This window comes from Tenrec ecaudatus, chromosome 2 (assembly GCF_050624435.1).
Source record: "Tenrec ecaudatus isolate mTenEca1 chromosome 2, mTenEca1.hap1, whole genome shotgun sequence".
NCBI classification, from domain to species: domain Eukaryota; kingdom Metazoa; phylum Chordata; class Mammalia; order Afrosoricida; family Tenrecidae; genus Tenrec; species Tenrec ecaudatus.
This window is the reverse complement of record NC_134531.1, coordinates 147,299,314-147,314,464: the sequence shown is the minus strand read 5'-3', so window position 1 is coordinate 147,314,464 and position 15,151 is coordinate 147,299,314. Positions and strand designations below refer to the sequence as shown.

The window sequence follows — 15,151 nt, the reverse complement described above, 5'->3', positions numbered from 1 at the left end:
AATGTGCTTTACGCAATTGATGTATGTATGGATTGTGATAAGAGCCCCTAATAAAATTATTTTAAAGAACCAATGACCCAACAGAATGCTCTAATTATAGAATAATATCATTAATTTCAGATGCAAGTAAATTTTTGCTGAAGATTATCCAAAAGTGGCTGCAGCGGTACATGGACAGGGAGCTGCCAGGCATTTTAACTGGACTCAGAAGAGGCCACCAAACAAGGACTATCATTGCTGAAGTCAGATGGATCTTGACTGAAAGCAGATAATACCAGAAAAGGTGTTACTTGTGTTTCATTGACTATGCAAAGGCATTCTACTGCGTGGATCATAGCAAACTATATATAACCTTGAGAAGAATGGGAATTCTAGAGTATTTCAAAGTGCTCATGGGGAAGCAGTACATAAATCAAGAGTTGTTTGAACATAACAAAGGATACTACATGCTTTAACATCAGGAAAGGTGTGTGTCCCGGTTGTATCCTCTCACCATGCTTGTTCAATCTGAAGTCTGAGCAAATCGTCAGAGAAGCTGACTTATATGAAGAGCAATGTGGCATCAGGATTGAAGAAAGACTTATTAACAACCTTTGATATGCAGATGACACAAGGTTATGTTGCTGGCTGAAAGTGAGGAGGATTTGAAGCACTTACTGATGAAGATCAAGGATTGTAGCCTTCAGTATAGGTTGCAGTGCACTGTAAAGAAAACTTCAATCCTCACAACTGAACCAATAGGTGTAGCATCATGATTAATAGAAAAAAGATTGATGTTGTCAAAGGTTTCTTCTTGCTAGGATTCACAATCAATGCTCATGGAAACAACCATGAAGAAATCAAATGACACATTATATTAGGTAAATCTACTGCATAAGACTTCTTTAAAATGTTGAAATGCAAGGATGTCACTTTGAGGACTAAGGTGTATCTGACCCAAACCATAGTACTTTCAATTGCTTCATATGCATATGAAAGTTGGACTTTGAATAAGGAAGACCAAGAAAGAATGAATGCATTTGAATTATAGTGCTGGTGAAGAATATTAAAAGTACCATGAAGTGTCAAAAGTACAAACAAATCTGTCTTGGAAGAAGTACAGCCAGAATGCTCCTTAGAAGCAAGGAAGGGGAGACTTCATTTCACATACTTTGGACATGTTATCAGGAGAGAGCAGTCCCTGGAAATGGACATCAGACTTGGTAAAGTAGAAAAGAAATGAAAAAGAGGCAGACCCTCAACAATAAGGATGGACACATGGCTGTTCCAAAGGGCTTAAACACAGGAACAATCGTGAGGATGATGCATTACAGGAAGGAATTTCATTCTGTTGTACATGGGGTAACCAGGAATTGGAAATGACTGGACAACAACAAGTATTTAGAAGCAGCTATTGGTGATGGGGGATGATTACAAAATGTGAGTGAAGAGTGGAGGGAAGGTGGGGGAGAAAGGGGGAACAGATTACAGGGATCTACATATGATGTCCTCCCTGGGGGACGGACAGTGGAAAAGTGGGTGAAGGGAGAAGTGGACAGTGTAAGATATGACAAAATAATAATAATTTATAAATTATCAAGGGTTCATGGGAGAGGTGGGAGCAGTGAGGGAGGGGAAAAATGAGGTGCTGATACCAGGGGCTCAAGTAGAAAGCAAATGTTTTGAGAATGATGAGGGAAACAAATGTACAAATGTGCTTGACACAATAGATATATGTGTGGATTGTGATAAGAGTTGTACAAGCCCCCAATAAAATGATTTAATTTAAAAAAATAATAGAAATGGCAGTTCTACTATGTCCTATACGGTCATGTGAGTTGGTATTAGTTCGATGGCAGTGGCTTCATTCTTTTGTTTTTAATATACAGTGTAGCATTCCTTTGTGATATAATTCCATGCTGCTGTTAGACCCTATAGGCAACAAAATAAAGCGCTGCCCAATCCTGCACCATCCTTACAATTTTTATGCTTAAGCTCATTGTTGAAGTCATGTGTCAGCCCATCACGTTGAGGAGTTTCTTTTTCACTGACCCTAAATTTATATGCCAAGGATTGATAGTAAGTCCAAAGTACTTGAGATGAAGTCTCACCATCCACACTTCTAAGGAGAACGCTGGCTGTACTTTGACCAAGACAGATTTGTTTGTTCTTCTGGCAGTCCACAGACATTCTTTTTTTGTTTTAACCAACCCCATATTCAAATGCACCAATACATCTTCAATAGTCCTTATTCATTGTTCAGCTTTTGCATGCATATAACGCCATCAAACATAGTAGAGCTTGGTTCCAAAACACCTCAGTCATCAAAGGGACAACCTTTTTTAAAAACCATTTTATTGGGGGCTTCTACAACTCTTATCACAATCCATACATACATCCATTGTGTCGAGCACATTTGTACATTTGTTGCCATCATCATTCTCAAAACATTGGTTTTCTACTTGAGCCCTTGGTATCAGCTCCTCATTTTTCCCCTCCCTCCCCCATCCCCCTCCCTCATGAGTTCTTGATAATTTCTACATTATTATTTTGTCATGTCTTACACTGTCCGACATCTCCCTTCACCCACTTTTTGGTTGTCGTTCCCCAGGGAAGGGGTTATATGTAGATCCTTGTAATTGGCTCCCCCTTTCTATCCCACCTTCCCTCCACCCTCCCAGTTTTTCCACTCTCAGCAGTGGTCCTGAAGGGTTCATCTATCTTGGATTCCCTGTGTTTCCAGTTCCTATCTGTACCAGTGTACATCCTCTGGTCTAGGCGGTTTTGTAAGGTAAAAATGGGATCATGAGAGTGGGGAGGAGGAAGCATTTAAGAACTAGAGGAAAGTTGTATGTTTTATCATTGCTACACTGCACCCTGACTGGCTTGTCTTCTCCCTGCGACCCAAAGGGACATTTTTTCACATTTCAAGAGGTCTTTTGTACCAGAGTGTATCAGTACAATATGTAATTTGATTTTTTAACTACTGCTTGCATGGGTTATGATTGTGGATTCAAGTAAAATTAAATCCTTGGTGATTTAGTTTATTGTGCCAACCTGGCCGATAAACACATGTGGAGTTAATTGAAGGGCAGAGGGATAAATGGCTCCGTGAGCCTCACCTTTCTAGTTCTCAGGTCTCTTCCTTTCTGGTGGTCGGACCAGTGGGCAGCTGCCTTAGCCAGTTCCCTATTTCAGCTGGCAAGGCTCACTTCCTGCAAGACATCCCTGAGGAGATGCCACATGGACATACCCCGATACAGCCCTGGGTGCTGGAGCCCCTGCCAGCACTGAGATGCTTACACGTTCACTGACTCGGGTTTCCTCCTGCAGTTGGCATCACTGCATCTATTTTGTGATATAAAGGAGGACTTTGTGGATTGGTGTTGGTTAATTAATTAATTAGTTGGGTTAATTGTTTAATTAGTGTTGGACGTGTGGGCTTGGGCAGCACTGGGTTGGGATGTTTTCTTGATGCACACTTAACCTTTACATAAAATTCTCTCTCATACATGAGTTTCTTTGGATTTGTTTCTTCAAAGTACCCATACTAACACACTTGGTAACTTCATTTTTTAAAGTGCGTTTATCATGATGTTACTTATTTGCCCATTTGTCAGAGGTTTGTTTTGTTTTTAGCCCAAATGCTATTTACTGAAAAGAGCAAAGTAGATTGAAGACTGACCCCCCAAAATGAAGCAAATCAAGTAGTACAACCCTGCCTCCTGCTTAGCACCTCTTGCTGCCCTACTGGGTCATCTTGTTGATGGGCATCTTAAAGAAGTGGTCAGACTGCATGTCCACAGCCATCTTATCCAAAGCATCAAAAGGACACATGAAAGCCTTCAGATTTGGGGACTCATCCAGGCACTTCAACTCAAACATGCAGTTCTGGTCTAAGACATCATAGTGAGCTTATCCCCCTGCGAACCACAAGAATTTCCCCAGGAACAAAGAGAATTGTTTGAGCTGTCCAGGTAACTGTTCCAAGTACTGAGGCTTCAACTTTTCATGGTCAGGGTTGTAGCAGCTCTGGTCAAGATACATGCAGAAATCCATTATTTGGTTCTCTGTGATGTCCACTTGAATCTTCTCTTCCTGTCTCACCACATATATTGTAGCTGTAAGCAATGTATCACAAGAGGGCATTCTCTGGATGATCTTGTTTTTCCTGTCCACAAAGTAGGGCGAAGTAGGAAAGTCCAGATTTTGACACTGGGTTTTATCATAATCGGGAGTTTCCCCACACATGTAGCACTTCACATAATCTGTGTTGGTGAAGTTTGGAGCATGCGGAGAGCGTGGCCAGCCCCTAGATATCCCAGTAACCCCAAAGGACATATTGAGCCAAGGGACTCATCTTGAATCCAAGCCTTGAGGGGAACGCTGCTTTTGTTTTATTTATGTTGATGCAAAACCCATACTGAAGGCTGTAGTCTTTGCTCTTCATCTGTAAAGTGCTCTAAATCCCTTTTGTTTTCAGCAGGCAAGATAGTATCACCTGAAAATCACAGGTTGTTAGTGAGCCTGCCACCAGTCCTGAAGTCACATTAGTCTCCATGTAGCCTAGCTTACCAGATTATTTCTTCACCTCCGCACTCAGATTTAATAAGTACAATAAAAGAATATAAGCTTGATATACACATTTCCTGATTTTAACCAGGCTGCATCCCTTTTCCTCTTTAAATAACTGTTTCGTGGTCTATGTACAGGTTCTGCATATACACAATTAAGAGTTCTGAAATTTCCATTCTTCACAACATTATCCATGATTTTTTATGACCCAGTCACATGCCTTTGCATAGTCCATATAATACAGATAAATATATCTCTGGCATTTTCTACTTTCAGCCAATTTTCATCTGACATCACTAATAATATATGGCCTTTGTTCCATGTCCTCCTGAATGCAACTTGAATCTAGCAGTTCCTTGTTTATGTGTTGTAATCGTTTTTAATTATCTTCAGCAAAATTGCATTTTCATATGATATTGTTCAATAATTTCTGCACTCTGTTGGATCATCTTTATTTGGAGTGGACACAAATATGGATCTCTTCCAAAATTCCAAATTTCTTGCTATAAGTGAGTGAGTACTTACAGTGTCATCTCCATTTGTTGAAACGCCTCAATTTGTATTCAGTTAATTCCTGAAGACTTGTTCAAAAACAATGCCTTCAGAACAGCATGAACTTTCTCAGGACCATCAGCTCTTGATCATATGCTGAAAACGCTGAACGTTAAATATTAACCAGTTAATTTTGGTACAATGACTCTACACCCCTTCCATCTTCATTTAGTGCTCCCTCTGTCACTCAATATTTTGCTCATAGAATCCTTCAAGATTAGAACTTGAGGCTTATACTTTGATTTAGTTCTTTCAACTTGAGAAATGCTGAGTGTGTTCTTCCTGTTTGGTCTTTTTACATTTCATTTTAATACCTTACTTTGTTGTCTCAAGATGCCCTTTGAAATATTCTCTTTAGCTCATTTACTTCATCCATTCACTTTGCCTACTCTACATTAAAAAGTATGGTTTAGACTCTTTGCTAGCACCTATTTTGGTCTTTTCTTTCTTTCCAGACTTTTAAAAAAATAATTAAATCATTTTATTGGGGACTTGTGCAACTCTTATCACAATCCACACATACATCCATTGTGTCAAGCACTTTTGTACATTTGTTTCCCTCATCATTCTCAAAACATTTGCTTTCTACTTGAGCCCTTGGTATCAGCTCCTCACTTTCCTCTCCCGCCCTGCTCATCCCTCCCCCATGAACCCTTCATAATTTAAAAATTATTATTATTTTGTCATATATGACATTTTGCTTTCTTAATATATAATGTCTTTGCTGTCACCCTACAACTCACCTGGTGTTTGGTCATTAGTGCTCAAGGCATCAAATCTGTCCTTAAGACATTCTCTAAACTCAGGTGGGATCTACTCAAGGTTATATTTGGGCTCTCCTACACTTATTTTTTTAATTAAGTATTGAAGTAGGCAGGAAACATCAAGAGAACAATGTAAAGAACACACAGAATTACTGTACCAAAAAGAACTAGTTGACATTCTATTATTTCAGAAGGTAACATATGAGCAATAACAGATAGTTCTGAAAGAACATGTTCAAATTGCACTTAATGCATTAGCCAAAAACAATGCTCCAGGAATTTATGGAATACAAATGGAACTATTTCAGCAAGCTGCAGAAGCACTGGAAGCACTCGCTTGTCTATGCCAGCAAATTTGGAAGACTTGGCCTACTGACCAGAAGAGATCGGTATTTGTGCCCATTTCAAAGAAAGGTGACTTAACAGAATGCTCAGACTATGGAACAATATCATTGATATCGCATGCAAGTAAAATTTTGCTTAATATCATCCAACATTGGTTGCAGCAGTATATCAGGGGAACTGACAGATGTTCAGGCCAGATTCAAAGAGGGCATGGAACAGGTGGACCTTGACTGAACACACAGAATACCAGAAATATGTTTACTTGTGTCTCATGGACTATGCCATTGGTGATGAAGATCAAGGATTGTAGCTTTCTATAAGGATTACAGCTCACTATAAGGAAGTGCAAACTCTTCACAACTGCACCAATAGATAACATCATGATAAATGGAGAAAGGGCTCAAGTGCTCAAGAATTTTGCTTTACTTGGATCTACAAACAATGTTCATGGAAGCAGCAATTGAGAGATCCAAACATGTGTTGCATTATGTAAGTCTCTTGCAAAAGACCCCTTTAGAGTATTGGAGAGCATAGATGTTACCTTAAGGGCTAAGGTGTGCCTGACCCAAGCCATGGTATTTTCCATTGCACCTTATGCATGTGAGAATTGAACAATGAGTAAGGAAAACCACAGAAGCAGCAATGAATCTTAATTGTGATGCCAGAGAAAAATATTGAAAGTACTGTGGACTGCTAAAAGAACAAACCAATCTGTGTTGGAAGAAGTACTTCCAGGGGCTCCTTAGAGGCAAGGATGGCAAGGATTTTCTTACATACTTTGGACAATCATCAGGAGAGACCAGGCCCCGGAGAAGGACATCATGTTTGGTAAAGTGGAGGGACAGCAAAAAAAGAGGAAGGCCCTCAATGATATAGATCGACACAGTGGCTATGTCAATGGGCTCAGGCATAGGAACAATTGTGAGGTTGGCACAGAACCATGCAATGTTTCATTCTGTTGCTCATAAGGTTGCTGTGGGTCAGAGCCAACTCAGTACTTTAATTTTCTTCAGCTTCAACCTGAATTTAAATACTAGCAACTGATTGTCTGTTCCACAGTTAGCCCCTGGTTTTGTTTGGACTGACCATTGATGTTCTCCCTCTTCTCTTGCCACAAACATAGTCCGTTTTATTCCTGTGTGTTCCATCTGGTGAGGCCCATATGTATAGAATCCTATAATTTGAAATATTATCTACTGAATGGAAAGGCAAAAAACTCATAATTATAACCTACACTGTGGATTGTAACTGAATGTAAAGAATACCAAAATCAGCACAAGGGTATCAGTAGACAACAGCATGAGAAACAAAGAAAAAGTGAAGTTGTCAAAATTTCATTTAGCTTGCATCAGTAGTCAATGGTCAGGGAAACAGCAATCAAGAAATCAAACTTTGTATTGACTTGGGTAAATCTGCTGCACAAGACCTCTATAAGGTCTTGGAGAGCCAGGATATCACTTTGAAAACTAATATATACCTGACCCAATCTCGGTACTTTCAAGTGCTTCATATGCATGTGAAAGTTGGACAATGAATAATTAAGACTACATTTGAGTCATATTGTTGGCAAAGAATATAGAAAATACCATGGAATTCCAGAAAAGCAAACAAATCCGTCTTGGAAGAAGTACAATCATAATGCTCTTTAGAAGGGAAGATGGCAAGGCTTCATCTCACATACAGACTTTGGACCTGTTCTCAGGAGAGGCCAGTTCCTGGAAAAGGACATCCTGCTTTACTCTCGCAGGCTTTAATTCATCTGAGTCATTGTAGTGGACTCTGACACTATCTCTGACAGAGATTTTCAATATCTGACAATGTTTTGGATTTCTGTCCATAAGGTTTTCTGTGGCTAATTCCTCAGAAGTGGACAGTCTATTTATTCTTCATATTTTGTTTTTAGTCTAGAAGCACTGCTAAAACCTATTAATTGTAGGCATTTGAAATACTGGAGACATAATTTCCAGCATCACAGAAGCACACAAGCCACCACAGTACAATAAACTGACAGACAAGTGGTGGGTGCGAGGTATAGTCATTTTAACTAGGAAATCGGGAGCCTACAGTCTTCTTAGCTGTATGAATTCAAAAAATTATTTATTTTCTATGTGCCTGTTTATTCTCTATGTTTCAATGGAAATGTTTCAACAAGCATTGGAAGTAATCACTCGTGTGTGCCAGGAAATTTGGAACTACTTGACCAAGTGACTGAAAGAGATCTGTAGTTGTGCCCATTCCAAAGAAAGGTGACCCAACAAAATGTGCAAACTGTAGAACAATATCATTGCCATTGCATGCTAGAGGTTCTGAATGGATTCAGAAGAGGAAATGAACAAGTGATATCACTGCTAATATCAGATGGATCCTGGCTCAAAGCAGAGAACACCAGAAAGATGTTTACTTGTGTGTTATTGACTATGCAAAGGCATTCCACTATTTGGATCATAGTAACTATAGATAGGCTTGAGGAGAATGGAAATTCCACACTACACTGTGTTCATGTGAAACTGTTACATGGATCGAGGGCCAGTTGTGTGGACAGAACAAGAGTATACTGCTGCAAGGTTTAAAAACTGAAAAGATGTGTGTCAGGGTTGTATCCTCTCACCATACTTGTTCAATCTGAATGCTGAGCAAATAATCAGAGAAGCTGGATTATTTGAAGAAGAATGCAGCCTCAGGATTGGAGGAAGGCTTATTAACAACCTTCAATATGCAAATGACACAACCTTGCTTGCTGAAAGTGAGGAGGACTGGAAGCACTTGATAAGGACCAAGGATTGCAGTCTTCAGGATGCATTATTCAATGCAAACAAGACCAAAATCCTCACACCTGGACAAATAGGTAGCATCATGACAAAAGGACAAAAAATTGAAGTTGTCGAATATTTCGTCTTACTTGGACCTACAACAAACGCTCATGGAAGCAGCAGTCAAAAGGTCAAGACATGAGTTGGTAAATCTGCTGCACAAGATGTCTTAGAGTATTGAAAACCAAGGCTGTTACTTTAGGGCTAAGGTGCACCTGACCCAAACCATGGTATTTCCATTGTTTCATATGCACATGAAAGTTGGACATTGAGTGTGCTAGACCAAAGAAAAATCAGCACATATACGTTATAGTGCTGGGGAAGAATTTTAAAAGAACCATGCACCACTAAAGTGACAAATCAATCTGTCTTGGAAAAAAGTACTGCCAGAATGCTCCTTAGAGGCAAGGATGGCAAGACGTCATCTTACATACTTTGGATATGCTATCAGGAGAGACATCCTTGGTAAAGTGGAAGGACAGCGAAAAAGAGGAAAGCCCTCAGAGAGATAGAGTGACATAGTATCTGCAACAAGGGGCTCAGGCATAGAAGCCATTGTGAGGATGGCTCAGGATCCTGCAGTGTCTTGCTCGGTTGTGCATAGCATCGCTTTGGGTTGGAACTGACTTGATGACATCTAACAACAACATGTGCCATAGTTTCCACATCTCTAAGAAATAGTACTGATATTGGTGAATAAAAAAGCACTAGGAATTTTGGGATCCAAAGGATGTGCTACATTTTGGGTTCATCTTTCCACTTCTGAGATGGCTCATTTTAAACTAGCACAATATCAAAACTATTAAATCTATATGCACTATGTGCATAGTTCCACATCAACACTTTTCTGTCACTTTGTCATACCATGATCGATTGTGTGTTGCTGTGACGTTGGGATCTATATCACTGGTATTTCAAATACCAGCAGGCTCACCCAAGGTGAACGGGTTTCAGGAGACCTTCCAGATGAATAACAGACCAGGAAGAAGAGATAGTCTGTTCACTTCTGAGGACCTAGCCACTGAAAACCTCATCAACAGCAGAGAAACAATGTCAAAGAGAGTGCCAGAAGATGAGTTTCTTGGGTTGAAAGGAACTCTCAATACAACTGATAAAGAGTTCACTCTTCAACTGAGGAAGAGCTACTTCTCAAAATACATCACATAATGATGAGGATTAAGTAAATCTTGGGACACCTTTATTTGGTGATAGGACACACTTCAAAATAAGAAACAGAAGCTGCAACCATCTATTATTCTGAATTTGCAATGTATGAATCCAAGTAAATTAGAAATCACCAAAAATTAAATGAACCACATAAAAATCAATATCCTATGCATGAGTGAGTTGAAATGGACTGGTATTTGACCATGTTTAATCAATCACATGGTTTACTATTCTAAGAATGATAAATTCAAGAAAATAGCATCCCATTCACCACCAAAACGTACATTTCAAGATCTATCGTGAAGTGCAATGCTGTCTTTGATAGGATAATATCTATGCACATACAGGGGAATCCAGTCAATACAACTATTGTTCAAATGTACACACCAACCACTAAAGCTAGTGATGAAGAATTCTATCAACTTCTTCTGTTTGAAATTGATCAAACATGTAATCATGATGCCTTGATAGGCAACCCAACAAAAAACTTTTTTTTCCTTGATGTCTTCTTAGTTTCAGGCCTGTTCTGGAGTTGTTTGTGGTGCTGATTCAGAAAATTACGCTGGATAGACCACATCAGTTCTAGCTTCCTGGATATGGTTTTCCACTATATCTTTAGATATTAATTTATAATCCTAGTTTTGAATATGAGAAGAATTCAGACCCACAAATCACAGGCTGAGACCAAAAAAAAGGTAAGAAATACTTGAAGAAGAGTTAAGTCTTATGGGACTTCCAAGGGAAGCTGTATACGGATGGACCCATGGTGACTCGGTTACACATTGAGATGCCAATCATAAAGTCAGTGGTTCGGATTACAGGGATCTACATGTGACCTCCTCCCTGGGAGATGGACAACAGAAAAGTGGGTGAAGGGAGACGTCAGACAGTGTAAGATACAACAAAATAATAAGAATTCATAAATTATCAAGGGCGCATGAGGGAGTGGGGAGCAGGGAGGGAGGGGGAAAATGAGGTGCTGATACCAAGGGCTCAAGTAGAAAGCAAATGTGTTGAAAATGATGATGGCAACATATGTACAAATGTGCTTGACACAATGGATGGATGTCCGGGGCCATGAGGCCCGGCCATTACTTGGAATTTATTAGGACCTGTCCGGAGCCATGAGGCACGGCCGTTACTTGGAATTCATTAGCCTGAGCCAGCCTACAGCACTGCAGCTGTGTTTGACATACTTATCTTGCCAGACATAGATAAGGAAGTCTCTATCTGTCTGCAGGATTCTGTTCTATGGTCACTATTCTCGGAATGAACTCTGCTCCAACCTTGGGTAAACATGTGTGTAATGATTATATATAAACATCTGCATCCTGATTCCCCCACTACTGTTCTCAGGGAAATATCTGCATTTTGCTTCCCCCACTATTGTTCTCAGGGAAACATATGCGACTTGTTTCCCTTTCCCTGGCCTATATAAGCTATAACTTTCCACTCAATGAATAGGACTTGATCAGGATACTGTCTTGTCTTCATTCTCCGCACCTCTTGAAACCCACCAATTCCCACTCTCTCCTCCAGGACCCACGTTGAATGTCCCGCGGGATGGGACAGATGGATGTGATAAGAGTTGTATGAGCCCCCAATAAAATGATTACAAAATAAATAAAAATAAAGGCAGCGGTGTGAACCCACAAGCCACTCTGCAGCCTTTAAAACATTTAAAGGTTTGGAACCCAAAGGAGCAATTTTCTGTCCTACAAGGTCACTATGAGTTAGAATCAATCCGATGGCAGGAAGATTTTCTTTGGGGTGTGGGAGGCTATGCAATACAGAAAAAGACAACAAGTTGGACACCACAGAGCCAGAGCACAGCTTGAGAAATGCGTAAAGTGAAAAAGAAAATTGAAAAGGCGCATATCTGGAAGGCGTGAGGGCAATTCAGAGTGTCAAAAAGGCAAAAGTCATAGCAATTATCATAAATATTTTGAAGATATAAATTTTTCTTCAAATTATGCAGTAATCATTTCAGAACACATGTTAACATATAGAAGTCAGTGAACAATTCATGTTAAATGTTTCAGTGAAGTCGAGTCAAAGCTTCTTTTAAGAAAAATTCTAACTTTTAAGAGTGTCTGTGCACAGGTAGAAAAGGTATGCCACCTTGCAACAAGACTGAACTCTTCAGTTTTAATAAATGAGTATGAACTCTGGCAAACCCATTTGGGGTTTCAGAAAATTTCATCTCTATTTATTGCACCAAACTCACTACCAGGCAGTCGATTATAACTCACAGTGACCCTACAGGACAGAGTGTAGCTTCTCCTGTGGTTTTCCAGGCTGTAAATCTTTCTGGGAACAGAAGTCTCGTTATTCTCTTGCAAAGTGGCTGGTGGGTGGAATAGCCGACCTTGTGGTTATCAGGCAAACACATAACCCATGATGCCACCAGGGATTCTTGTTTATCGTGCGCTAACTCCTGTCCTGTAGGGTTGCCACGAGTTAGAATTGACTCAATGGCAGTGAGTTTGGCTTTGGTTAACTCTTAGTTCTGGTCTCTTTTAAGATAACATATTGGAACTGCCTGCTATTCAGTTCCCAATAAAGCTGAAGTGATCCTTTCAAGGGGAAATGCCAAGTTCATGGAAGTTGCACTGTTCAAATATATGTTTGAATCAAAGACACCCACCATGTGAAGTACAACATGACCTAAATATTTACTACAACACTAAATAACGCCAGCATGCACTTCCTCTATCTCGCACGGGTTAACACTGCATTAAAATACCTTGATTTTTTAATAGGCGAACAGAATGAAGAGTTGTATCTGGCATATGTTCTGTATCTCAAAAACTAGAGCTGATACGGGAAAACTGGTGCCATTTTTTAATCAGTCGGTCAAATACACCCAGAAACAAGTCTAACACTATAGGTACCAAAAGGCATGTTTGCCAGTTTTATCATCAGAGTTTTTCATTATATTTAAATATCTGTGATTTTTACCTCTTTTTAAGTGTTATGGTGGGTTTTTTTTCATCAATTTTCCTTGAAAAATAATTAATGCTTTCTAGCTGTTTTGTTTTGTTTTAATTAAAGGAAATGTTCTTTGAGCACTTTTTATATTCTATGGTCTTCTTTTGGGATACTTATGATTTATGTGCTGGATGTCCCATCTGTGTTATCCTTACATCTAATTCCTTTCATTTTTCTCTGCATTTTTTGTTTAAGACTGGCCTCCAGGAACCGATCTCGGGGATCTACATATAGCCTCCTCTCTGGGGGATGGGCAACTGGAAAGTGGGTGAAGGAGACGCCAGGCAGTGTAAGATAAGATAAAATAATAATTTATAAATTATTAAGGGTTCATGATGGAGCGGGAGGGAAAAAAGGAAAATGAGCTGATTCCAGGAGCCCAAGTGGAAGGCAAATTTTGAGCATGAGGGCAACAAATGTATAAGTGTGCTTTGCACAATTGATGTATGTATGGATTGTGATAAGAGTTGTATGAGCCCCAATAAAATGATTTATTAAAAAAAACGAAAAAAAAAAAAACAACTGGCCTCCAAGTCATTCTTTTTACACTGTACTTGTTGCTGCTTCTAATGTGCTGGTCATAATTTCATTATTATTTTGGATTCTTCTGCTCTTCTTATTCACATTTAAATTTCCTCTTGTATCACTTTATTCATCTATTAACTTAAAGAGTTAGTGTTCTCTTTAATTTATCTGGAAGTATAGGAGAATGTTTGACTAAATGCTCTTGTTTTCACCTTTACAATACTTCTTAGCAAGTTCCATGTTGGACACTTTCTGACTATTATATGTTAGGCAGAAGCGGGAGTTGGCAGGGCAGGCAAGTGAAGAGATACCCAGAGCACATCAAGGATGCTATGAGAGGCCAGGTCTCCCCCTCCCCTTCAGTGGCCTTCCAGGCCAGGTGCAGAAGGCTGACCGTTACAGATAACTTTGAACATTGTTGCTGAGCCCCACATCTGCAGAGAACAAAGTTGCAGTGGAAAATTCCCCAGCTACTCCCTCCCCCCAGACCCAGACTATAAAACTCCCCACCTCTCTCCAGAAGGCACAAATTCACAGGCCCCCCTGGAAGCTCAGGATGCTCCCACCCCTTTCTCTGTACTCCCCTCCCTCCAGGCTGGCACAACTCTGTTCCCCAATTCGGGACCCGTGAACATCACCTGGGGGCTCTGAAAGGTAAAACTGTTTCCTACCTTTGCCTTCTTTCTTTCTTTCCACTGCCAAATCTACCTTACATTATACATATTTGAGTGGGGCTGGCTGTTTGTTGAAAATAATCAGGGGAAACAAGGAAGTGAGTTTTAACAGTTAGTTAATTCAAATCAGGTAATGATCTCAGAATATTCCCTTCATAAATCAGTCTTGTTATCTACCATAAGAGCATGTGTCTCCTTACTGTGATAAGCACATTGTTTGGGTAAGAAGTCGGAGTGACTTAAACTAAAGCCTTCTTCAAGTCATATTTCTTTTATTGGGGAATTTGGTTGATGCTGGTAAATGACAATAAAGCTTAGTGTTGTTCCCTTAATCTTACCTTTGTCTCACATCAGATAATTTTTTAGGGGAGAGGGGGGTTGTTTGTTTTCTGTTGGGAGTCTAGATCTGGAGAATGTAGAGAAAGTCTATCTCTCAGGTTATTTGAAGAATCCTGTTTAAGTTAAAAAGTCTGAGCATTTAACTTATGTGAGCATTTATAAAAAGAGGGATTAAAAATCTATTTAATTATTTCTGATAAAGCACTGGAAGCACTCACTCACCTATATTAAGAAATTTGGAAGCAGTTAACTGACCAAATGACTAGAAGAGATCTTAATTTATGCCCATTTTATAGAAAAGTGATGCAAAAGAATGCTAAAATTATATAACAATATCATTAATATCCCATGCAAGTAAAATTTTGCTGAAAATTATTCAACAATTATTGCATCTATATATCGATAGGGAGCTGCCAGAAATTTATAGCAA

General features: G+C 39.5%; 1 protein-coding gene and 1 pseudogene across 7 annotated transcripts in view; both read right to left on the bottom strand.

Moving 5' to 3' along the window:
* Window positions 1-15,151, bottom strand: part of LOC142439374 (protocadherin alpha-C2) — a 255,834-nt gene that overhangs the window by 147,055 nt on the left and 93,628 nt on the right. The gene's annotated exons all lie outside the window — the stretch shown is intronic.
* Window positions 3,709-4,339, bottom strand: LOC142441034 (glutathione S-transferase Mu 5 pseudogene; annotated as a pseudogene).